The sequence below is a fragment of the Salvelinus sp. IW2-2015 genome, linkage group LG33 (assembly GCF_002910315.2).
Source record: "Salvelinus sp. IW2-2015 linkage group LG33, ASM291031v2, whole genome shotgun sequence".
Lineage (NCBI taxonomy): Eukaryota > Metazoa > Chordata > Actinopteri > Salmoniformes > Salmonidae > Salvelinus > Salvelinus sp. IW2-2015.
Window position 1 is genome coordinate 1,110,183 of NC_036872.1, and position 26,044 is coordinate 1,136,226.

The 26,044-nt window shown below is 45.4% G+C and overlaps 1 pseudogene; it reads left to right on the forward strand.

The window, feature by feature from the left end:
* The window catches only part of LOC111958071 (geranylgeranyl transferase type-1 subunit beta-like), a 56,923-nt pseudogene that overhangs the window by 4,138 nt on the left and 26,741 nt on the right, over positions 1 to 26,044 (forward strand).

The following is a 26,044-nucleotide window of genomic DNA, read 5'->3' on the forward strand; positions in this document are numbered from 1 at the left end:
AACCAAGAGAGAGATCCATCCAGTTTGCTGAGTAGAGTATTGGAAGCTATTTTGTAGATGACATCGCCGAAGTCGAGGATCGGTAGGATAGTCAGTTTTACTAGGGTAAGTTTGGCGGCGTGAGTGAAGGAGGCTTTGTTGCGGAATAGAAAGCCGATTCTTGCTTTGATTTTGGATTGGAGATGTTTGATATGAGTCTGGAAGGAGAGTTTGCAGTCTAGCCAGACACCTAGGTACTTATAGATGTCCACATATTCTAGGTCGGAACCGTCCAGGGTGGTGATGCTAGTCGGGTGTGCGGGTGCAGGCAGCGAACGGTTGAAAAGCATGCATTTGGTTTTACTAGCGTTTAAGAGCAGTTGGAGGCACGGAAGGAGTGTTGTATGGCATTGAAGCTCGTTGGAGGTTAGATAGCACAGTGTCCAAGGAGGCGGGAAGTATATAGAATGGTGTCGTCTGCGTAGAGTGGATCAGGGAATCGCCCGCAGCAAGAGCAACATATTGATGTATACAGAGAAAAGAGTCGGCCCGAGAATTGACCCTGTGGTACCCCATAGAGACTGCCAGAGGACCGGACAACATGCCCTCCGATTTACACACTGAACTCTGTCTGCAAAGTAGTTGGTGAACCAGGCAAGGCAGTCATTAGAAAAACCGAGGCTACTGAGTCTGCCGATAAGAATATGGTGATTGACAGAGTCGAAAGCCTTGGCCAGGTCGATGAGACGGCTGCACAGTAATGTCTTTTATCGATGGCGGTTATGATATCGTTTGTACTTGAGCGTGGCTGAGGTGCACCATGACCGGCTCGGAAAACCGGATTGGCACAGCGAGAAGGTACGGTGGGATTCGAGATGGTCAGTGATCTGTTTGTGACTTGGCTTTCGAAGACCTTGATAGGCAGGGCAGGATGGATATAGGTCTGTACAGTTTTGGGTCCAGGGTGTCTCCCCTTTGAAGAGGGGGATGACCGCGGCAGCTTTTCAATCCTTGGGGATCTCAGATGATACGAAGGAGAGGTTGAACAGCGTGGTGATAGGGGGTGCGACAATGCGGCGGACAGTTTAGAAATAGGGGGTCAGATTGTCAAGCCAGCTGATTTGTATGGGTCCAGGTTTTCCAGCTCTTCAGAACTCTGCTATCTGGATTTGGGTAAAGGAGAAGCTGGGGAGGCTTGGGCGAGTAGCAGCGGGGGGGGGGGCGGGGGTGGCCAAGGTTGGAGTCGCCAGGAGGAAGGCTGGCCAGCATTGAGAAATGCTTGTTGAAGTTCTTGATTATCACGGATTTATCGGTGGTGCCGTGTTACCTAGCCTCAGTGCAGTGGGCAGCTGGGAGGAGGTGCTCTTGTTTCTCATGGACTTTACAGTATCCCAGAACTTTTTGGAGTAAGAGCTACAGGATGCAAATTTCTGCTTGAAAAAGCTGGCTTTGCTTTCCTGACTGACTGCGTGTATGGTTCTGACTTCCCTGAACAGTTGCATATCGCGGGGGCTCTTCGATGCTATTGCAGTTCGCCACAGGATGTTTTTGTGCTGGTCGAGGCAGTCAGGTCTGGAGTGAACCAAGGCTATATCTGTTCTTGGTTCTGCATTTTTTGAACGGAGCATGCTTGTCTAATATGGTGAGGAAGTAACATTTAAAGAATGACCAGGCATCCTCAACTGACGGGATGAGGTCAATATCCTTCCAGGGTACCCGGGCCAGGTCGATTAGAAAGGCTTGCTCGCAGAAGTGTTTTAGGGAGCGTTGACAGTGATGAGGGTGGTCGTTTGACCGCGGACCCGTGGCGGATACAGGCAATGAGGCAGTGATCGCTGAGATCTTGATTGAAGACAGCAGAGGTGTATTTGGAGGGCAGGTTGGTCAGGATTAATGTCTATAGGGTGCCATGTGTTACGGATTTAGTTGTACCTGGTGGGTTCCTTGATGATTTGTGTGAGATTGAGGCATCAAGCTTGGATTGTAGGACTGCCGGGGTGTTAAGCATATCCCAGTTTAGGTCACTAACAGAACAAACTCTGAAGCTAGATGGGGAGCGATCAATTCACAGATGGTGTCCAGGGCACAGCTGGGAGCTGACGGGGGTCGGTAGCAGGCGGCAACAGTGAGAGACTTATTTCTGGAGAGATTAATTTTTAAAATTAGAAGTTCGAACTGTTTGGGCATAGACCTGGAAAGTATGACAGAACTTTGCAGGCTATCTCTGCAGTAGATTGCAACTCCTCCCCCTTTGGCAGTTTCTCTTGACGGAAAGTGTTATAGTTGGGTATGGAAATCTCAGAATTTTTGGTGGCCTTCCTAAGCCAGGATTCGGACACGGCAGGACATCAGGTTGGCAGAGTGTGCTAAAGCGGTGAGTAAGCGCAAACTTAGGGAGGAGGCTTCTGATGTTGACATGCATGAGGCCAAGGCTTTTTCGATCACAGAAGTCAACAAATGAGGGTGACTGGGGACATGCAGGCCTGGGTTTACCTCCACATCACCAGAGGAACAGAGGAGTAGTAGGATGAGGGTGCGGCTAAAGGCTATCAAAACTGGTCGCTAGAGCGTTGGGGACAAAGAATAAAGGAGCAGATTTATGGGCGTGGTAGAATAGATTCTGGCTTAATGTGCAGACAGGGGTATGGTGGGGCGTGGGTACAGCGGAGGCAAGCCCAGGCACGGGTGATGATAAGAGAGGTTGTATTCTGGACATGCTGGTCTCAATGGGTGAGGTCACCGCATGTGTGGGGGGTGGGACCAAGGAGGTATCAGAGTACGGAGAGTGGAACTACAGGGTCCATTGCAAACCAAAACAATGATAATGATAACTAGCCTGAACAACAGTATGCAAGGCATATTGATATTTGAGAGAGACATACAATAAGGCATAAAGTGATTGCAGGTCTTGATTGGAGAGCTAGCTAAAACAACAGGTAAGATAACAGCAGCAATAACAGGGTGCTAGTCTAACACAGCAACAACAGAATAAATGGCGACGACTAGGCAGAGAGGGTCGGATTAACTACCACAGATCCTGAGTTAAAGCACAGAGCCGACAGATAAAACACAAATAAACAGAATGGAGTACCGTGAATTAATGGACAGTCAAGCATGCATCAGCTATGTAGCCAAGTGATCATAGTTGTCAGGGGGCAGCCGTAGATGGAGCAGGGAGGCCTCCACTAAGCTAGCACGCGGCGTTTAAAGTTAGTAGCCCGGGGGTGGTCTGCTCAGACGGAGGCGGTCTGCGCAGACGTGGTCGTGTCGACAGAGAATCCAAGCCAGATGGCGATGGCGAAAGAGAGTTGTGAATTGTAGAATTGTGTTTGCTAACTGGTGCTAGCTTCGTGGCAGTGGCGCTAAGCTGCGCTAGCCGCAAGCTAGCTTGTGAGGATCAGAAAGCAGTGTCAGGGATTACGGCAGGAATCCGGCGTTTGTTGTCGAGAGACAGTCCGATGCTGGTAAATTGGTGAGTAATATCCAGGCTAATAACAGGGCTGGTGTCTGTGCAGAAGGTAAAAGCTACTAGCAGCGGCAAAAAAAATGGCTAAATTAGCTTGTAGCTGGTATTGTAGCCAAGAATTCGCTGGTAGACCTCTTCAGCTAGCCGGCAGATGGGCCTAGCTCGAGGCTAGCTCAAGGCTAACTGGTGCTTGCTTCGGGACAGAGGTGTTAGCCAGTAGTAGCACTCGGTTGCAGCTAGCTAGCTGTGATGATACGGTGTAATTGTCCAGAGCTTGCGTCAGGAATCCGGTGATGTGGTAGAGAAAAAGCAGTCCTATATGCTCTGGGTTGATATCGCGCTTGCAGACTGGCAGTATTGGCCGGTATTTGAAGCTGCTGTGTCCGAGTTGAGGGTGAAGACCGCCAGCAGTGGCTAACTGACTACTAGCTAGTAGCTAGTTATCTGGCTAGCTTCTGATTGGGGTTACGGTTCTAAAGTTAAAAAAATAGCAGGTCCGTACCACATTGGGTGAGGCGGAATGTAGGAATGTATATTCAGTTCCTAGATGGAAAGTGAAATTAAAATTATACAGAAATGTATACGAAAAATACGAAGACTATTTACACGGGACAGGACAAAACAAAGACTCCGCCGACTGCTACGCCATCTTGAATCATGTCATATTTAGACTTGATAGGGGGGCAGTTTGAGTAGCTTGGATAATGAGTGCCCGAGTAAACTGCCTGCTACTCAGGCCAAAAGCTAGAATATGCATATAATTAGATAGATTTGGATAGAAAACACTCTGAAGTTTCTAAAACTGTTTGAATGATGTCTGTGAGTATAACAGAACTCATATGGCAGGGACAAAAACCTGAGAAAAAATCCAACCAGGAAGTGGAAAATCTGATGTTTGTAGTTTTTCAAGTCATTGCCTATCGATATACAGTGTCTATTGGGTCATATTGCACATCCTAAGGCTTCCACTAGATGTCAACAGTCTTTAGAACCTTGTTTGAAGCTTCTACTGTGAAGGGGGAGAGAATGAGAGCTGTTTCAACCAGATGTCTGGTAGAGTTCCATGAACTCAGTCTCGCGCGCGCCCGTAGAGTTAGCTGCGTTCCATTGCATTTCTAAAGACAAAGCAATTCTCCGGTTGAAACATTATTGAAGATTTGTGATAAAAATATCCTAAAGATTGATTCTATACAATCGTTTGACATGTTTCTACGAACTGTAATATGACTTTTCGTCTGAACTTTCGCCTGGACTTGCCCGCGCCTCCTGAGTTTGGATTTGTGAACTAAACGCGCAAACAAAAAGGAGGTTATTTGGACATAAATTATGGACTTTATCGAACAAAACAAACATTTATTGTGGAACTGTGATTCCCGGGAGTGCCATCTGATGAAGATCATCAAAGGTTAGTGATTCATTAATCGTATTCTCTGACTGACTTTTGTGAGGGCTCTCCTTGGCTGGAAAATGGCTTTATGGTTTTCTGTGACTAGGTGCTGACCTAACATAATCGTTTGGTGTGCTTTTGCCGAAAAGCCTATTTGAAATCGGACACTGTGGCTGGATTTACAAGAAGTTTATCTTTAAAATAGTGTAAAATACTTGTATATTTGAGGAATTTTAATTATGGGATTTCTGTTTTGAATTTGGCACCCTGCAATTTCACTGGCTGTTGTCGAGGTGGGACGCTAGCGTCCCACATATCCCAGAGAGGTTTTTAAACAAGGTTGGAATGTGAAGCAATGAAAAGGGGTATCAGTCTACTCGGTGACACCCACAGAACAACTGTGAAGAGTTTACGCAAATATTAGCGTTGTAGCTCTTATCGTGGGACTGTGATTGTGTGAAATCACCTCCTCAGTCAGCCTATTGTGTGTATTGACATTCATATTGCACTGTACAGCTTTACCTAAGAATTGGGGATCATTGAAATGGGGTATCAGTCTACTCAATACCCAAGATATTTTTTCCCAACGTCCTCCTCAGAGTTGTCAGATTTCAAAACATCCAAGCAGTATTGTTTTCCTTGGGAATAGTGTTCAATACACATAGGTTGACAATAAATGTGGCTCAATTCACAATTGTTTCAGAGTCCCGCAATAAGAGCCACGACGCTAATGTTCTCTGGGTGTCACTGAGTAGACTGATACTCCATGTCATTGACCCACAATCCAGTGAAATAAGTATGTATTTTACCATGTAAGTTGACTGTCTCATTTACAGCAACGACCTGGGGAATAGTTACAGGGGAGAGGAGGGGGATGAATGAGCCAATTGTAAGCTGGTGATGATTAGGTGACCATGATGGTATGAAGGACAGCTTGGGAATTTAGCCAGAACACCAGGGTTAACACCCCTACTCTTACAATAAGTGCCATGGGATCTTTAATGACCTCAGAAAGTCAGGACACCCATTTAACGTCCCATCCGAAAAATAGCACCCTACACAGAGCAGTGTATCCAATCACTGCTCTGGGGCATTGGGATATTTTTTAGACCAGAGGAAAGTGTGCCTCCTACTGGCCCTCCAACACCACTTCCAGCAGCATCTGGTCTCCCATCCAGGGACTGACCAGGACCAACCCTGCTTAGCTTCAGAAACAAGCCAGTAGGTTGGATGCAGGGTGGTATGCTGCAAATCAAATCACATTTTTTATTGGTCACATACACATGGTTAGCAGATGTTAATGCGAGTGTCGCGAAATGCTTTGTCTTCTAGTTCGACAATGCAGTAATAACCAACGAGTAATCTAACCTAACAATTCCACAACTACTACCTTATACACACAAGTGTAAAGGGATAAAGAATATGTACATAAAGATATATGAATGAGTGATGGTCAAGAACGGCATAGGCAAGATGCAGTAGATGGTATCGAGTACAGTATATACATATGAGATGAGTAATGTAGAGTATGTAAACATAAAAGTGCATAGTTTAAAGTGGCTAGTGATACATGTATTCAATAAAGATGGCAAGATGCAGTAGATGATATAGAGTACAGTATATACATTATATTAAGTGTCATTGTTTAAAGTGGCTAGTGATACATTTTTGATCAATTTCATCAATTTCCATTATTAAAGTGAGCTGGAGTTGAGTCAGTATGTTGGCAGCAGCCACTCAATGTTAGTGGTGGCTGTTTAACAGTTGATGGCCTTGAGATAGAAGCTGTTTTTCAGTCTCTCGGTCCCTGCTTTGATGCACCTGTACTGACCTGCCTTCTGGATGATAGCGGGTGAACAGGCAGTGGCTCGGGTGGTTGTTGTCCTCATAGATCTTTATGGCCTTCCTGTGACATCGGGTGGTGTAGGTGTCCTGGAGGGCAGGTAGTTTGTCCCCAGTGATGCGTTGTGCAGACCTCACTACCCTCTGGAGAGCCTTACGTTTGTGGGCGGAGCAGTTGCCGTACCAGGTGGTGATACAGACCGACAGGATGCCTCTCGATTGTGCATCTGTGGAAGTTTGTGATTGCTTTTGGTGACAAGCCGAATTTCTTCAGCCTCCTGAGATTGAAGAGGCGCTGCTGCGCCTTCTTCACAACGCTGTCTGTGTTGGTGGACCAATTCATTTTGTCCGTGATGTGTATGCCGAGGAACTTAATTACTACCCCTCCGTACTGTCCCGTCGATGTGGATAGGGGGGTGCTCCTCTGCTGTTTCCTGAAGTCACAATCATCTCCTTTGTTTTGTTGACGTTGAGTGTGAGGTTATTTTCCTGACACCACACTCCGAGGGCCCTCACCTCCTCCCTGTAGGCCGTCTCGTCGTTGTTGGTAATCAAGCCTACCACTGTAGTGTCGTCTGCAAACTTGTGATTGAGTTGGAGGCGTGCATGGCCATGCAGTCGTGGGTGAACAGGGAGTACAGGAGAGGGCTCAGAACGCACCCTTGGGGGCCCAGTGTTGAGGATCAGCGGGGTGGAGATGTTGTTACCTACCCTCACCACCTGGGGGCGGCCTGTCAGAAAGTCCAGTACCCAGTTGCACAGGGCGGGGTCGAGACCGAGGGTCTCGAGCTTGATGACGAGTTTGGAGGTACTATGGTGTTAAATGCTGAGCTGTAGTCGATGAACAGCATTCTCACATAGGTATTCCTCTTGTCCAGATGGGTTAGGGCAGTGTGCAGTGTGGTTGCGATTGCGTTGTCTGTGGACCTATTGGTCGGTAAGCAAATTGGAGTGGGTCTAGGGTGTCAGGTAGGGTGGAGGTGATATGGTCCTTGACTGTCTCTCAAAGCACTTCATGATGACGGAAGTGGTGCTACGGGGCGGTAGTCGTTTAGCTCAGTTACCTTAGCTTTCTTGGGAACAGGAACAATGGTGGCCCTCTTGAAGCATGTGGGAACAGCAGACTGGGATAAGGATTGATTGAATATGTCCGTAAACACACCAGCCAGCTGGTCTGCGCATGCTCCGAGGATGCGGCTGGGGATGCCGTCTGGGCCTGCAGCCTTGCGAGGATTAACACGTTTAAATGTTTTACTCACGTCGGCTGCAGTGAAGGAGAGTCCGCAGGTTTTGGTAGCGGGCCGTGTCAGTGGCACTGTATTGTCCTCAAAGCGAGCAAAGAAGTTATTTAGTCTGTCTGGGAGCAAGACATCCTGGTCCGCGACGAGGCTGGTTTTCTTTTTGTAATCCGTGATTGACTATAGACCCTGCCACATACCTCTTGTGTCTGAGCCGTTGAATTGCAACTCGTTGAATTGCAACCCTACACAGGGACTTTACTGCAACTCTGTCTCTATACTGATGCTTAGCTTGTTTGATTGCCTTGCGGAGGGAATAGCTACACTGTTTGTATTCGGTTATGTTTCCGGTCACCTTGCCCTGGTTAAAAGCAGTGGTTCGCGCTTTCAGTTTCACGCGAATGCTGCCATCAATCCACGGTTTCTGGTTTGGGAATGTTTTAATAGTTGCTGTGGGTACGACATCGCCGATGCACTTTCTAATGAACTCGCTCACCGAATCAGCGTATTCGTCAATGTTGTTGTTGGACGCAATGCGGAACATATCTCAATCCACGTGATCGAAGCAGACTTGAAGCGTGGAATCAGATTGGTCGGACCAGCGTTGAACAGACCTGAGCGCGGGAGCTTCTTGTTTTAGTTTCTGTCTGTAGGCTGGAAGCAACAAAATGGAGTCGTGGTCAGCTTTTCCGAAAGGAGGGCGGGGGAGGGCCTTATATGTGTCGCGGAAGTTAGAATAACAATGATCCAGGGTTTTACCAGCCCTGGTGCGCAATCGATATGCTGATAGAATTTAGGGAGTCTTGTTTTCAGATTAGCCTTGTTAAAATCCCCAGCTACAATGAATGCAGCCTTAGGATATGTGGTTTCCAGTTTTCATAGAGTCAAATAAAGTTTGTTCAGGGCCATCGATGTGTCTGCTTGGGGGGGAATATATACGGCTGTGATTATAATCGAAGATAATTCCCTTGGTAGATAATGCGGTCGACATTTGGTTGTGAGGAATTCTAAGTCAGGTGAACAGAAGGACTTGAGTTCCCGTATGTTGTTATGATCACACCACGTCTCGTTAATCATAAGGCATACCCCCCCGCCCCTCTTCTTACCAGAAAGATGCTTGTTTCTGTCGGCGAGATGCGTGAAGAAACCAGCTGGCTGCACTGACTCCGATAGCGTCTCTCGAGTGAGCCATGTTTCCGTGAAGCAAAGAACATTACAGTCTCTGATGTCTCTCTGGAAGGCAACCCTTGTTCGGATTTCATCAACCTTGTTGTCAAGAGACTGGACATTGGCGAGTAGTATGCTAGGGAGTGGTGCGCAATGTGCCCGTCTCCGGAGCCTGACCAGAAGGCCGCTTCATTTGCCCCTTTTACATCGACGTTGTTTAGGTTCGCCGGCTGGGATCAGATCCATTGTCCTGGGTGGAAGGCAAAACACAGGATCTGCTTCGGGAAAGTCATTTTCCTGGTCGTAATGATGGTGAGTTGACGTTGCTCTTATATTCAGTAGTTCCTCCCGACTGTATGTAATAAAACCTAAGATTACCTGGGGTACCAATGTAAGAAATAACACGTAAAAAAACTAAATACTGCATAGTTTCCTAGGAACGCGAAGCGAGGCGGCCATCTTTGTCGGCGCCGGAAGTACTAGTATGCCCCCAATGCAATTCTTAAGTATAATACATCCAGTGTGATTTCAACAGATTTTTGTCAAATTAACAAATTGTCTTTTGTTGATTTTATATAAAAACATTCCAACCTCGTTTAGCATGATCTATTCAATTATGGCATAATTCTACTATTTGTATTAATTTGCATCACTGTCAATGACATACTTGTATTTTGAAGGCTAACTGCAAAGTCCACTATTGTGGCTAATCCTTATTGTGGCTAGCTTCACAGATGGGTCTGACCACCATTAGTCAAATTACATTTACATTACTTTTAAGTCATTTAGCAGACGCTCTTTTCCAGAGCGACTTACAAATTGGAAAGTTCATACCTATTCATCCTGGTCCCCACGTGGGGAATGAACCCACAACCCTGGCGTTGCAAGTGCCATGCTCTACCAACTGAGCCACACGGGACCCCAACTGAGCCACAAGAACTGTCTTGTAAATTAGGGTTATTTTAGATGACACCTAGCTATATAGTTAGCTAGCTAACTATAGCTACTGAAACAGATTGTCGTTTTGCTATGTTTTTGGGGAAGGACTTTGTTTGCGTCCATGAGCTAGCTAACCTTTTTGTTATGACCAGCACTGTAGGTGCGCCAGACAACTTTACCAGCATCATAGCATACGTATAGATGAATCGTTGTGACATATGAAATACGAGTGATAGTGTAATCAATGTGTAATAACTACGTAAAAAATTTATGAACGCTTTCAATTATTATGTGACGTGCAGTCTTATTCTGGTCCTGATTGGTCAACAAGCATTTTTGACATGTCAAATAGTGTTATTTGACACGCAAAGACCCACACGGCGTTCCATAGTATGAGAAATCCTGGTTGAGAATGAAACGACTGAACAAATGAACAACGAAGCAGCACAGCAAGTAAGTGAAAGAAATTGGTTTTGATTGGGTTTTATTGTTAATGGGACATACGTAAATGCCAACAAAATACATTTTTGGTCAGTGTGGTTTGTGTATGTGTAACCTTTTATTTAACTAAGCAAGTCAGCTAAGAACACATTTTTATTTACAATGACGTCCTACATTGGGCAAACCCAGACGACGCTGGGCCAATTGTGCTCCGCCCTATTCCCGGCCAGATGTGATACAGCCTGGATTCGACCCGGGGACTGTAGTGACGCCTCTTAAACTGAGATGCAGTGCCTTAGACCGCTGCATCCGTGTGTGTGTGTGTTAACTATTTAACTCTACTAGAATACTTAAAAGGCTGCAAAAAATTTAAGTACCGTTATCGTTTTTTTGGCAAGGAAAATATTGGATATCGGTATTGGCCAAAAATGTAATATCGGTGCATCACTAGTCTGAATACTTTCCAAATGCACTGTAATTTATTGTTATTCGGCATTTGCATTTCAACGGCCTAGAGGAAGGCATACACACACAGACGACATTGACTTCATTTGGTGAAATAGAAGGCCAAGCTGAAGTCAGATAAAACCATCTGAGCTTTTTTATCCAGTGGTACACTCTTGGATAATAAAAAGTAACCCTTTCGCCTCAACTTCTAAAGTGAATTACTTAAATATTCTCTCCACACTGTTAGACGATGTGTATATTACATTGTGTCAAGTACAGTTGGTCGGAGTGAATTCTAGGGACATTTAGCTATAACATACTATAAATGGTTTAGGTCTACCATAAATCACACAGCACATGATGCTAACACATGTGTTAGACATTGACACAGGTACAGTACCTTCAGAAAGTATTCACACCCCTTGACCTTTTCCACATTTTGTTACAGCCTGAATTTAAAATGGATTAAATTGAGATTTTGTGTCACTGGCCTACAAACAATACCCCATAATGTCAAAGTGCAATTAATTAATTGAAAAGCTGAAATATCAGTCAAATTGTATTCAACTCCTTTGTTTTGGCAAGCCTAAAGTTCAGGAGTAAACATTTGCTTAATATGTCACATAATAAGTTGCATGGGACTCACTCTGTCTGCAATAATAGTGTTTAACATGATTACCTCATCTCATTATTTCATTTTAAATAAATTTGCAAAAATCTCTAAAAACATGCTTTCACTTTGTCATCCATTTGAATTCCGTTTGAATTCAAGCTGTAACACAACAAAATGTGGAATAAAACAAGGGGTATGAATTCTTTCTGAAGGTAACGTTACTATTTTTATGAGCTCTCATCTGGATGATGCTAATCAGCCACTTCTGCTCAATGACCGTTTTTTAAATGTATTATTTAGACGATGAACAGAAATCCTACTAGGAACTTGTTTGTCGGTTGGATATATAAAGTTACAAGTTATAAAGTATGTTACTTGTCTGGTCTGTTACTTATTATTAACATTTGTATTATTATGCAGTAGTTTCGTCCGTCATTGTAAATAAGGCCGTCATTGTAAATAAGAATTTGTTCTTAACTGACTTGCCTAGTAAAATAAAATAAAATAGTTTCAGCTGCTGATTTTCAGTTCTATTTAAGTAGTCAGGGACACTCCCATTCTGACAAAGCTAACCACTAGATGGCAGCATTGCAACTTGTTGAGTTGCCTGACAGCAATGGATAATGCCTTGGCTCGTGTTTATATAGGCTAGACCATGGGTAGGCAACCCTGGGCCAAGATTCACAAAACACTTCTTACGCGAAAACTTAAGAAGCTGCTAATTAAGAAAGAAAAAAAGTTCACAAGTGCAATTCCTTAACAATATCTTACGATTTTATGTCCTCAAATAGCTTCTTACAAATCATCCTAAAATGTTTGTTGCTAGGCAACTGATTTAGAAAGCTATCTAGTTAGCAATGGCAATCATGTTAGCATATTTCCTACTGAGATGACTGTTCTAAAACATGTTCTTGGGTTTAAAATAGTCAATACTGAAACTTTCAGATGAAGTTTGTGTGAATTAAACATGTTCAATTGCTTCCATGAGCGTATTCTCTCACTGCCCAGAGTTTAATTTGTAAACTTGGAAAAGAGAGAACAACCTCATATAACAAAGTGTTCTTAATAAGTCCAAGTAAAGGAAGTGGAATTGCTTTGCATACCTTCATATATTATCTCGGAGTAATATTAACCTGAAATTTACCAATGAACTCATCAAATGGCAAACTCCCCAGCGTTGTCTACTAAATCACATTCAAAATTAATACCCTTGTCAAATGAAAGGCCTTTGTAAATTAATTTGAATAACTATTCCAAATCAATGTTTTGTGGGGGGAAAAATTGTGCTTGAATTTCATTTTCCAGAAAAATAACATTTGCTGGTGGAACTTAGACAATTTCACATGTAATTTTGGAGGGTCAAAATCACATTTCATTAGGAATTCAAGTCCACTAAGTTTATTAAACAGACTGTTAGGGATATGATACCACATAGAGGTAGGATTAGAGCAACATAATTTCAACCATTTAATTCTAAAACCACCTACTAACGACTCAAAATCAATAGCCTGTAAACCTCCACTATCATAGTCTTTCACTAATTGTGATTTCTGAATATAATATAAATAATATAAATATAAACATCAGCAAAACGAACAGTAACACACAATTCCCATACAACATTGCACAGGTTGAAGTCGAAGGGATTTCTTTGCCATGCCATCAATGGGTTCCAAATACGAACGGAGCAATAGACAGCCCCCACATTGCCATAAAATCCCCATCCCAAAACAATTTAAATTATGTGAACAGAAAAGGCTTCCACTATTTATGCACAGTTGATGTGCAAAAGACACTGCTGATTGTGCTGGCCAGGTGGAACACACAACTCATTATTCTATAGAACAGCAATGATGGCCTATACACATACAGGAGGGAACTGTTGAGGATGGATGGCTTTTTGACAAGTGTTGCCTACTTATTTCAAGTATACTTAATTGTCCTCTCTTTTGTAGCTATGTTTTTACTGGTCACACCACTTAACCTTTTGGTTGTACTCAATTTTTTGCCAGGTAAGTTGACTGAGAACACATTTTCATTTACAGCAACAACCTGGGGAACAGGAATGAATGAGCCAATTATAAGCTGTGGATTATGGTATGAGTGACAGCTTGGGAATTTAGACAGGACACCAGGGTTAACACCCCTACTCTTACAATAAGTGCCATGGGATCTTTAGTGACCACAGAGAGTCAGGACACACATTTAACATCCCATCTGAAAGACAGCACCCTACACAGGGATATTCTTTTAGACCTGAGGAAAGAGTGCCTCCTACTGGCCCTCCAACACCACTTCCAACAGCATCTGGTCTTCCATCTGGACCAACCAGGACCAACCCTGCTTAGCTTCAGAAGCAAGCCAGCAGTGGGATGCAGGGTGGTATGCTGCTGGCTATCAATTGCTGACACCAGCACCTATATTTAAGCATTGCAATTTTTATTTCGTGGAACGGCATTTTTATAAATGTGTTACTGAACAAAAGTATAAATGTAACAATTTGATTTTACTGAGTTACAGTTCATTTTACTGAGTTACAGTTCAATCTTACCGGTGTGCGTATGACGTTGGTAGGATTGTTTGATAAATCAGACTTTTACTATGCGTACGACCATTCTAAATTCCGTTTGTAAGTAGTATTTAAAAAATAATTTCTATACAATATTGATAAATGAGGCCTCCGGTGATTTGAATTTAGGCAATCACTGAACTGATCAGTTGGTCTGGTGTGACAGGGTGGCCTATCCCTGGGCTACACTCTTATTATATTATAGTCTCAAAGTAGTACTGATCTATGATCAGTTTTGTCACTTTAAATCATCATCAATAAGAGGGGGGGATCTGATCCTAGATCAGCACGCCAACTGAGATGCTTTATGAATACGGGCCCTGAAGTGAGGACTACACAGAGAGCTACACTACATGACCAAAAGTATGCTCGTCGAACATCTCATTCCAAAATCATCGGCATTAATATGGATTTGGTCCCCCTTGCTGCTTTAACAGGCTTTCCACTAGATGTTGGAACATTGCTTGCTGCGGGGACAGTCACGAGCATTAGTGAGGTCGGGCAATGATGTTGGGCTATTAGGCCTGGCTCGCAGTCGGCGTTCCAATTCATCCCAAAGGTGTTTGTGTTATGCAGGTGAATGAGGACCCAAAAGCGACGTAATAGAAACAGAGTCTTTATTCCAGTATCAAACAAACAATGATTCTCCTGGATATATCAAAGGTAAATCCAAAACAGGAAACTGAAATCCTCTCGTCAGTAGAGAGGAACGACAGGAGACGCGACCACAGACTGCAGGTCGCTTCAGGAAGGCACAGGCCGTAGCTGACATAGACACCTGCTCACACGCAGCATCTGAAGAAGGCAAAAAACACGCGGCGGAACAAGGACACAGGAACAGCAAACATAAACAAGAATCCGACAAGGACAGAAGCGGAAAAAGAGGGAGAAATAGGGACTCTAATCAGAGGGCAAAATAGGGGACAGGTGTGAAAGAGTAAATGAGGTCGTTAGGAGAATGAGAAACAGCTGGGAGCAGGAACGGAACGATAGAGAGAGAGAGCGGGAGAGGGAGAGAGGGAGGAGGAGAGAGAGAGGAGAAAGAGGAAAGATAATAGACCAGCAGAGGGAAGCACAGGGACAAGACATGATGATCAAAGACAAACATGACAGTACCCCCCACTCACCGAGCGCTCCTGGCGCACTCGAGAGGAACCCTGGCGGCAACGAAGGAAATCATCAATCAACGAACGGTCAGCACGTCGAGATGGAACCCAACTCTCTCCTCAGGACGTAACCCTCCAATCAACTAGTACTGGTGACCACGTCCCGAGAACGCATGTCATGATCTTCCGTACCTTGTAAATAGGAGCGGCCCTCGACAGGAGGGGGGGGGGAGGGAAGACGAACGGGGGCGCGAAGAAAAGGCTTGACACAGAGACATGGAGACAGGGTGGACGCGACGAAGATGTCGCGGAAGAAGCAGTCGCACAGCGACAGGATTGACGACCTGAGAGACACGGAACGGACCAATGAACCGCGGAGTCAACTTGCGAGAAGCTGTCGTAAGGGGAAGGTTACGAGTGGAAAGCCACACTCTTGACGCGACAATACCTAGGATCTTAATCCTACGTTTATTGGCGGTCTCACAGTCTGCGCCCTGTAACGGCAAAGTGCAGACCTGACCCTCCTCCAGGTGCGCTCACACGTTGGACAAAAGCTGAGCGGAGGGAACGCTGGACTCGCGAGCTGGGACGAGAACGAGGAGGCTGGTACCCAAGACTACTCTGAAAGGGGATAGCCGGTAGCAGACGAAGGAAGCGAGTTGTGAGCGTACTCAGCCAGGGGAGCTGTTCTGCCAAGACGCAGGGTTTAGAAACGAAAGGCTGCGTAATATGCGACCAATCGACTGATTGGCCTTTCTGCTTGACCGTTAGACTGGGGATGAAACCCGGAAGAGAGACTGACGGAAGCACCAATCAAACGACAGAACTCCCTCCAAACTGTGACGTGAATTGCGGACCTCTGTCTGAAACGGCGTCTAACGGGAGGCCATGATTCTGAACACATTCTCAATGATGATTTGTGCCGTCTCCTTAGCGGAAGGAAGCTTAGCGAGGGGAATGAAATGTGCCGCCTTAGAGAACTATCGATAACCGTAAGAATCACAGTCTTCGCAGACGAAGCAGACCGGTAAAAAGTCTAAGGCGATGTGAAGCCATGGTCGAGAAGGAATGGGAAGCGTCTGAGAGACGGCAGGAGGAGAGTTACCTGACTTAGTCTGCGCGCAGTCGAACAAGCAGCCACGAAACGGCGCGTGTCCCGCTCCTGAGTAGGCCACCAAAACGCTGGCGAATAGAAGCAAGCGTACCCGAACGCCGGGGTGGCCAGCTAACTTGGCAGAGTGAGCCCACTGAAGAAAGCCAGACGAGTAGAGACAGGAACGAACAGAAGGTTACTAGGACAAGCGCGCGGCGACGCAGTGTGAGTGAGTGCTTGCTTTACCTGTCTCTCAATTCCCCAGACAGTCCCCGACAACACGCCTTCAGGGAGAATCCCTCGGGGTCGGTAGAAGCCACAGAAGAACTAAAGAGACGGGATAAGGCATCAGGCTTGGTGTTCTTATTTCCGGCACGATAGGAAATCACGAACTCGAAACGAGCGAAAACACGCCCAACGAGCTTGACGTGCATTAAGTCGTTTGGCAGAACGGATGTACTCAAGGTTCTTATGGTCAGTCCAAACGACAAAAGGGACGGTCGCCCCTCCAACCACTGTCGCCATTCGCCTATGGCTAAGCGGATGGCGAGCAGTTCGCGGTTACCCACATCATAGTTGCGTTCCGATGGCGACAGGCGATGAGAAAAGTAAGCGCAAGGATGGACCTTATCGTCAGACTGGAAGCGCTGAGACAGAATGGCTCCACGCCCTCTGAAGCGTCAACCTCGACAATGAATTGTTTAGTGACGTCAGGAGTAACAAGGATAGGGCGGATGTAAAACGCTTTTGAGGAGATCAAAAGCTCCCTGGGCGGAACCGGACCACTTAAAGCAAGTCTTGACAGAAGTCAGAGCTGTGAGAGGGGCAGCCACTTGACCGAAATTACGAATGAAACGCCGATAGAAATTAGCGAAACCGAGAAAGCGCTGCAACTCGACAGTGACTTAGGAACGGGCCAATCGCTGACAGCCTGGACCTTAGCGGGATCCATCTGAATGCCTTCAGCGGAAATAACAGAACCGAGAAATGTGACAGAGGAGACTGAAAGGCGCACTTCTCAGCCTTCACGTAGAGACAATTCTCTAAAAGGCGCTGGAGTACACGTCGAACGTGCTGAACATGAATCTCGAGTGACGGTGAAAAAAATCAGGATATGTCAAGGTAAACGAAAACAAAAATTCAGCATGTCTCTCAGTACATCATTAACTAATGCCTGAAAGACAGCTGGAGCATTAGCGAGACCGAACGGCAGAACAGGTATTCAAAATGCCCTAAGGAGTGTTAAACGCCGTTTTCACTCGTCCCTCTCTGATGCGTACGAGATGGTAAGCGTTACGAAGGTCCAACTTAGTAAAGAACCTGGCTCCCTGCAAAATCTCGAAGGCTGACGACATAAGGGAAGCGGATAACGATCTTAACCGTTATGTCATTCAGCCCTCGATAATCCACGCAGGGGCGCAGAGTACGTCTTTCTTCTTAACAAGAAACCCGCTCCGGCGGAGAGGAAAAGGCACCACGTATCGGGTCCGAGAGAAACAGACAGATAATCTCGAGAGCCTTACGTTCGGGAGCCGACAGAGAGTATAGTCTACCGAGGGGAGTGGTCCCCGGAAAGAGTCAATACAAAATCATACGACCGGTGAGGAGGAAGGGAGCTGGCTCTTGGACCGACTGAAGACGCAGATCATGATATTCCTCCGGCACTCCTGTCAAATCACAGTTTCTCTGAGTAGAGGGGACAGAAGCACAGAGGGATAGCAGACATTAAACACTTCACATGACAAGAAACGTTCCAGGATAGATAGAATTACTAACAATTAATAGAAGGATTATGACATACTAGCCAGGGATGACCCAAAACAACAGGTGTAAAAGGTGAACGAAAAATCAAAAAGGAAATGGTTCACTGTGGTTACCAGATACTGTGAGGGTTAAGGTAGTGTCTCACATCTGATACTGGGAGAAGACTACCATCTAAGGCGAACATGGGTGGGCTTCCCTAACTGTCTGAGAGGAATGTCATGTTTCCGAGCCCATGCTTCGTCCATAAAACAACCTCAGCCCTAGAGTCTATCAAGGCACTGCAGGGCAGCCGAACCGGTCCAGCGTAGATGGACCGACAAGGTAGTACAGGATCTTGATGGAGAGACCTGAGTAGTAGCGCTCACCAGTAGCCCTCCGCTTACTGATGAGCTCTGGCTTTTACTGGACATGACATGACAAAATGTCCAGCAGAACGCGAATAGAGGCAAAGGCGGTTGGTGATTCTCCGTTCCCTTCCTTAGTCGAGATGCGATACCTCCAGCTGCATGGGCTCAGTCTCTGAGCCGGTGGGAGGAGATGGTTGAGATGCGGAGAGGGAAACACCGTTAACGCGAGCTCTCTTCACGAGCTCGGTGACGAAGATCTACCCGTCGTTCTATGCGGATGGCGAGTGCAATCAAGAGTCCACGCTGGAAGGAACTCCCGGGAGAGAATCTCATCCTTAACCTCAGCGTGGAGTCCCTCCAGAAAACGAGCGAGCAAGCCGGCTCGTTCCAGTCACTGGATGCAGCAAGAGTGCGAAACTCTATAGAGTAATCCGTTATGGATCGATCACCTTGACATAGGGAGCCAGGGCCCTGGAAGCCTCCTTCCAAAAACTGAACGATCAAAAACCCGTATCATCTCCTCTTTAAAGTTCTGATAACGTTAGAACACTCAGCCCTTGCCTCAGATAGCTGTGCCCACTCCCGAGCCCGACAGTAAGGAGTGATATGACGTAAGCGATCCGAGCTTCTCTCTCTCTCTCTTGAGTATGTGTTGGGCTGGAGAGAGAACACAATATCACACTGGGTGAGAAAGGAGCGACACTCAGTGGGCTGCCCGAGTAACATGGTGGGTTATTAACCCTAGGTTCCGGAAACTCGGAAGACCAGGAGTAGCTGGTGGCACGAGACGAAGACTCTGAAACTGTCCTGAGAGATCGGAGACCTGAGCGGACAGGGTCTCAACGGATGACGAGCAGCAGACAATTCTGCTCGTGTCTGCCGAGCATTGCTCCTGGATCTCGACGGCAGTGTTGCGAGAATCCGTAGTCGCTGGGTCATTCTTGGTCGGATTCTTCTGTTATGCAGGTGAATGAGGACCCAAAAGCGACGTAATAGAAACAGAGTCTTTATTCCAGTATCAAACAACAATGATTCTCCTGGATATATCAAAGGTAAATCCAAACAGGAAACTGAAATCCTCTCGTCAGTAGAGAGGAACGACAGGAGACGCGACAACGACTGCAGGTCGCTTCAGGAAGGCACAGGCCGTAGCTGACATAGACACTGCTCACACGCAGCATCTGAAGAAGGCAAAAACACGACAGGGCGGAACAAGGCACAGGAAAGCAAACATCAAACAAGATCCGACAGGACAGAAGCGGAAACAGAGGGAGAAATAGGGACTCTAATCAGAGGGCAAAATAGGGGACAGGTGTGAAAGAGTAAATGAGGTCGTTAGGAGAATGAGAAACAGCTGGGAGCAGGAACGGGAACGATAGAGAGAGAGAGCGGGAGAGGGAGAGAGGGAGGAGGAGAGAGAGAGAGAGAAAGAGGGAAAGAACCTAATAAGACCAGCAGAGGGAAGCACAGGGACAAGACATGATGATCAAAGACAAAACATGACAGTTTGATGGAGTTGAGATCAGGGCTCTGTGCAGGCCAGTCAAGTTCTTCCAGACTGTTCTTTTTCTGTCATGCTGAAACAGGAAAGGGCCTTCCCCAAACTTTTGCCACAAAGTTGGAAACACAGAATAGTCTAGAATTTCATTGTATGCTGTAGTATTAAGATTTTCCTTCACTGGAACTAAGGGGCCTAGCCCAAACCACTTTGAAAGTCACGGAGCTCTTCAGTAAGGCCATTCTACTGCCGATGTTTGTCTATGGAGATTGCATGGCCTGTGCTCGATTTTTATACATCTGTCAGCAATAGCCAAATCCACTAATTTGAAGTGGTGTCCACATACTTTTGTATATATCGTGTATGTATGCATTAAATGTGAATGTCAAGTTTTTAATTTCCTTCGACATATCCCTTTATGGCCGTGGCTTTACCCACATTTCACATACCCCCCTAGAATCCAATTTAGGACGTTGTGGGTTTCGCGGGTTAGGGTTAGGGTTAGGGTTAGACATCAGAGTTCCATACAGCACTTTAAAGGTATTGACCTAATTTCATACCTCGACACGTTGGATACACATCCTTGTTCAACATAATTATTAACTGCCTGCCTATAAGTGTCTATAAGCCAGCTGAATCAGTTGGGGATTTTTTTTACTAGTCATGGAGTCAGACGTCATATTGCAGTCCTATTCAGAATGCATTGATAAGGCTTGCCTCCTCAGGGCCCAGGAGTATCCCACCTGTATGACAGTGGCCATGACGTACATTGGCCTGGCCTGGCCTGCCTGGTCATACTGGGCGACGACCTGAGTCGTCAATAAGGAGGCCTGTCTAATGGGCCTGAAAGCCCTGCAGCTAGAGGACGGAAGGTAAACACCTAGTCACTCTCCACTGCAGTTCATTTACCAGATGTACTAACAATGAGTTACTGTTACGTTCTTTGGTAGTGCCTTGAGCAAAGCACTAAACCATCTACACTTGTTACAGTGCCGCTGCACTACGGCTGACCCATTTGCTTCCAATCCCTCGGGGGAGTCGGGTTGTGAGCATAAAGACACGTTTCCGTTGTCTTTAGGTTGATGGACAATAAAGTATTATTTTCTTCTAATGTTAGTGTTTGGTACATTATAGTTTTTTGTGCTTTATGTGAAGGGAACCCTGTTTAACAATGTCAGCGTTGAGACCACTGTCAGAGATCACTGCGTCCTGATTTAACCAGTAAAACCCTTTGACACAGCAAACCTCGTCCTTACACGTACAAAAAAGGCCTTTAAATGTCTGCTTTCAGTTTCTATGCCATCCCAGAAGGAAGTGAAAAGGACATGAGGTTTGTGTACTGCGCAGCATGCATCTGCTACATGCTCGATGACTGGTCGGGCATGGACATCAAGAAGGCCATCGACTACATCAGGAGGAGTACGGTAGGTCCGTTGTTTTACTTTGTCTCTTTCATCAAGCAGCCTGCTGCACTGAGCCTCCTCAGTCTTTTCTACAAGAGTTCAGCCCTCAACCACTACTTGCTAGAGTGTAAAACTGGGGTTTAAACCAACATTGGTTTAACCCAGTGTTTATTTCTGTTGTAGTCAACACGTCATAGAGATAGACCTATATCAAGCATCCGTGTCAGTAGTGGACTTCATTTGAAGGTGCATTGGAATCAAAGGGCCGTCTTGTCAACTGCCTGACTTTTTACAGTCGAAGCCTTCAGAGAGAAACAGTTTACACAAGTCCTGAGTTTTATTACATTCTCACTTTATCCTCCCCTCCAAGTCACAAGGGGATGGTGAGACGGAGGTGATGAGACCAGCCACCATTGTATCCTGCTGGGCCTCATAATAGTGATTGTTTCCTCTGTGATATCCCCTGCCTTCCCATTACTGTAATCTAACAAAAAGCGGTATTCCTGTCTGGATGGCTGTAGTGGATTACATTGAGCTGTGTGTGTGGTTTGGGGCCATGCAGTTGGCTGCTGTGACGTGGAGACAGAGGCAGGCAAGAAGCCCATACAGCGCTGGTCCTAAGCTCTGGGGATTTTCTCAGACGCCTTTAAATTGAGGATATGATCCAGACGGGAGGGAAGGCCTCTAATCCTCTTGCTGCCAAATTTGGTGGGCTTTTAACCTCTGGGGCGGGGCACTACAGTAAACATTACTACTTTCAACATTGTTACGTCCTCATTGTTATTGTCGCCAAAGCTGGTCTGCCTCATCAAGCGTGTGTATGAAGTGTGGTTTAGTATAGTTAGCAAGCAGCACTGTGGACACGTGGCCGTGGATTGCTCCATGTGGGCAGTGATTGAGCAGCTTGTGTCCTGATCTCGCCTTTCCTCATAGATCACATATGTCACCCCATCTTCAAGTTATTATACCGTTTCAGTGATGGGTATCTATCCCTCACATGGTCCTATGTTTGCCTAATAATCTGAATGTTGTTTTTGCTTCCTCAGTCATATGACAATGGCATTGGCCAGGGGGCTGGATTGGAATCGCATGTTGAGTATGGCAGGCGGCACCCGGGATTGATTGATATTATGGGTCTAGAGCGGGATTAGCCATTAGCCCAAAACCTTACTAGAACAAATATCCTCTTAATTCCTTCCAATTAAGCCCTATTATTCTAGGGAATCCCCCGGGGTTAGCTAAGCTACTGCACAGAGATATGTGTGTAATGAAACCATGCGACGTTACACAAAGCATTTATATTCAAGTTAAGAAAAAATGTGGAAATTAGAACCTTCATTTAACCCTGGGGGGGGCCTTGATTATTCATATTATCTCAAATAGGTAGGTACATACTCCTAACTATCTGCCGAGTGCAAGGTTCTCCCTCATTGTTAGCGGCCGCCACACAGAGCTGCTACCGTGGCAGATTTATACGCCGCCTCCGCATCTTCCCCCACAAGTACACCTCCGCAGTTGGGAAGTGATCCAAAAGCTCTGATGCTAATGTTGTGACAGTTGAAAAGGGAAACTGGTGATTGATAGTGGTGCTGTGCCGGCGGCTGATAACCCCTGTCATTAAGCGGTCTTTCTGTCTTGTCTGTCAGGTGGGTCCACATTCTGTGCCGTCGCCGCCCTGTGTCTGATGGGCAAATTAGAGGAGATGTTCAGCGAGAGTGAGCTGAACAGGATACGCCGCTGGTGCATCAAGAGACAGCAGAACGTGCTACTCCTTCTGGGTGGGCACCACACTCGAGGTAACGGGAACTGGGCTGGAACCTCCGCAGATATATCAGCGTACACTCACTATATGGTTCATTAATGCTGCTTTATTAGCGAAAGGTCCAGTAAATGAATCACATATGTTCGTAGTATGCATTGACTTTCACTTAGCAGGCCGTACTTCCCCTATGTTAAAATGTTTTACTTGAGTGATACAGCACAATGGGTACCAGTGGTGTTATGGATGGTCCACCCTCCAATAACGGGGTTGGAGGGCGGAAAGAGCTCCGTGAAAAGAGTGTGACCGCGGCTCAACGTGTTTGCTGGTCTGTAACCCACTGACAACGCCCCCGGTTAGAGGGAAATAAACAGGCCAAAAGTTAACTCATACTGGAGCTTTATTCACACACAGGAAAACTAAGGTACATGGTTGGTTCTGTAATAGAGAAATGAAACAAATAATGAGTATACACATGGAATGCAATGAATAAAGCAGGATGAATGTACAGTATGCATATCAATGGGCTACAGCAGTGAATAGAAATGGAACCGAACTGCAAAAGCACAAGGTAAGGACTAAGGTAAAAGCATGTATTACACAGGACTAATGTTACACAGGAGTAATGAATAGCAATGGCTGCTAACAGTAATAAATGACAGCAGTGCAAGAAAGGACTGTATTTACTTGACATTAAGTTACCTAAAGCAGAGTTACTTGTAAAGGAGACAGCATAAATGCATAACATAGTAGTTGCTATATTATGACTAATGATAGACACAAACAATGGCAAGTTAAACAACAACAACTTACTTTGTATACACATCCCATGAAAATATCAGCAGTTGTCACAAAGTGCTTATGTTACCGGCCTCAGTTTAACCCTTGTGTCATCTCAACATTCTGTATACTCCCCTTGTCCTAAGGGTAAAAAATGACCCGCCTTCACTAAACCCCTAAAATAAAGCAGCTTATTTGAATTTTAAACCCCAAATCTATTTTGCATGAAGAAACAACCTGTCATCCATCACAAACTTTGTGAATATCTGGGTTTTCCCTCTTCACAATGCAGAAAGACTGCATTTAATCAGTGGACAACATTCGTTTTTTTATTACAACACACCTGTCATAATTGTTATCTTTACTAAAGTAGAGGTTTATTATTATTATTATTGCTAAAGGTACTGCATAGGTGTAAAACATTTTTTTTGCAAGAGATAACACTTGTATATCGTAAGAAAGTAGCAGAAATGTGCAGAAAGTAGTTTTGAATGCATTTTATTGAAGGGAAACAATAATGGTCATGACATTTTTTGGCAACATAGTGATATATTCTTATATACTGTACAATGAGGAATTCAACTACAAAATGCTAGTCTTCTCCCATTTTTTAAACCATTGCCCATGTAGGACAGTATGCAGGTGTGTTTGTATGGACTTTGCAGATGTATTTCTCACATGTGCAGCACATAGTATTTCTTTTACAGTCCTTCTTTGGGGGGCAGAATTGGAATCTCCTCCTCTTGCCTGCCCCAGTTGCAGCCGCAAGTGGATCAGGATGAGATTCAGCCCCCTGAACAACTTTCACAAGCGCTGCAGAGGCTGCTGTACGGGGGAGGCGCTCCTTTCTTTGAATGTGTGGGGTTACAAGTGCCTTTACCAGCTGCTCCAGGAACACCCTCCTCTTGTTCCACTTATCAGGCATCCAGGTAGGGTTGATCTTGTTCCATATCACGAAGGCATTGTATGAGGACACATCAATGATATTATGGAAGATGACCAGGGGCCAGTGGGCAGTCATCCTTCTGCAGCTGTAAGTTCCAATCACCTTGTCCAGGTTTTCCACACCTCCTTTGTTGTGGTTGCAGTCCAGGATGATGGCTGGCTTCCTGTTCACGATCACTGATCTCAGCCGTTTTGTGCAGTGTGCTCAGGAGGACCACATTCTTCTTCGTCTTTGGGAGTTAAGAAACTATAGTGGTGGTGGGGGTGAAGGCAAACTTGGATGAGAAGGACTCTCTCCCCCTTGTTGCGAGGAGTGCAGGGGGGAGCTCAGGCTTGTTCTTTCTAACTGTGCCAACCATGGTGATCTTCCTCTTTAGGAGCTGCTGGCTGAGTTCAATCAGTAGCATACATAATCTCAATTTCTCGTGTGTGTTTCACTTGTTGGGGTCACTATATGAAAGGTCATCAAATTTCAATTTGAAAAAATATCATTTAGGGAGTTTTCTCTGCTGTTAAACATAGTGGCGGGTCATTTTTTACCCTTAAGACAACACAAGGGCTATTATGTCATGGCTTTAGAAGCTTCTGATGGGCTAATTGACATCATTCGAGTCAATTGGAGGTGTACCTGTGGATGTATTTCAAGGCCTACCTTCTAACTCAGTGCATCTTTGCTTGACATCATGGGAAAATCAAAAGACTGGTTCATCCTTGGGAGCAATTTCCAAATGCCTGAAGGTACCACGTTCATCTGTACAAACAATAGTATGCAAGTATAAACACCATGGGACCACGCAGCCGCCATACCGCTCAGGAAGGAGACGCGTTCTGTCTCCTAGAGATGAACGTACTTTGGTGCAAAAAGTGCAAATCAATCCAAGAACAACAGGAAAGGACCTTGTGAAGATGCTGGAGGAAACGGGTACAAAGGTATCTATATACACAAAAGCTCTGGCGAAGGCCGTGTGGCCGATACGTAAGCTTATTAAATATCGGTGATACTATCAAGAGCAGTGTGCGGTTTCCTTTTTCATTCATCTATATCCACTGTAAAATGAGTCCTATATCGACATAACCTGAAAGGCCGCTCAGCAAGGAAGAAGCCACTGCTCCAAAACCGACATTTACAAAAACTGACTACGGTTTTAAAACTGCACATGGGGACAAAGATCGTACTTTTTGGAGAAATGTCCTCTGGTCTGATGAAACAAAAAAGTAGAACTGTTTGGCCATAATGACCATCGTTATGTTTGGAGGAAAA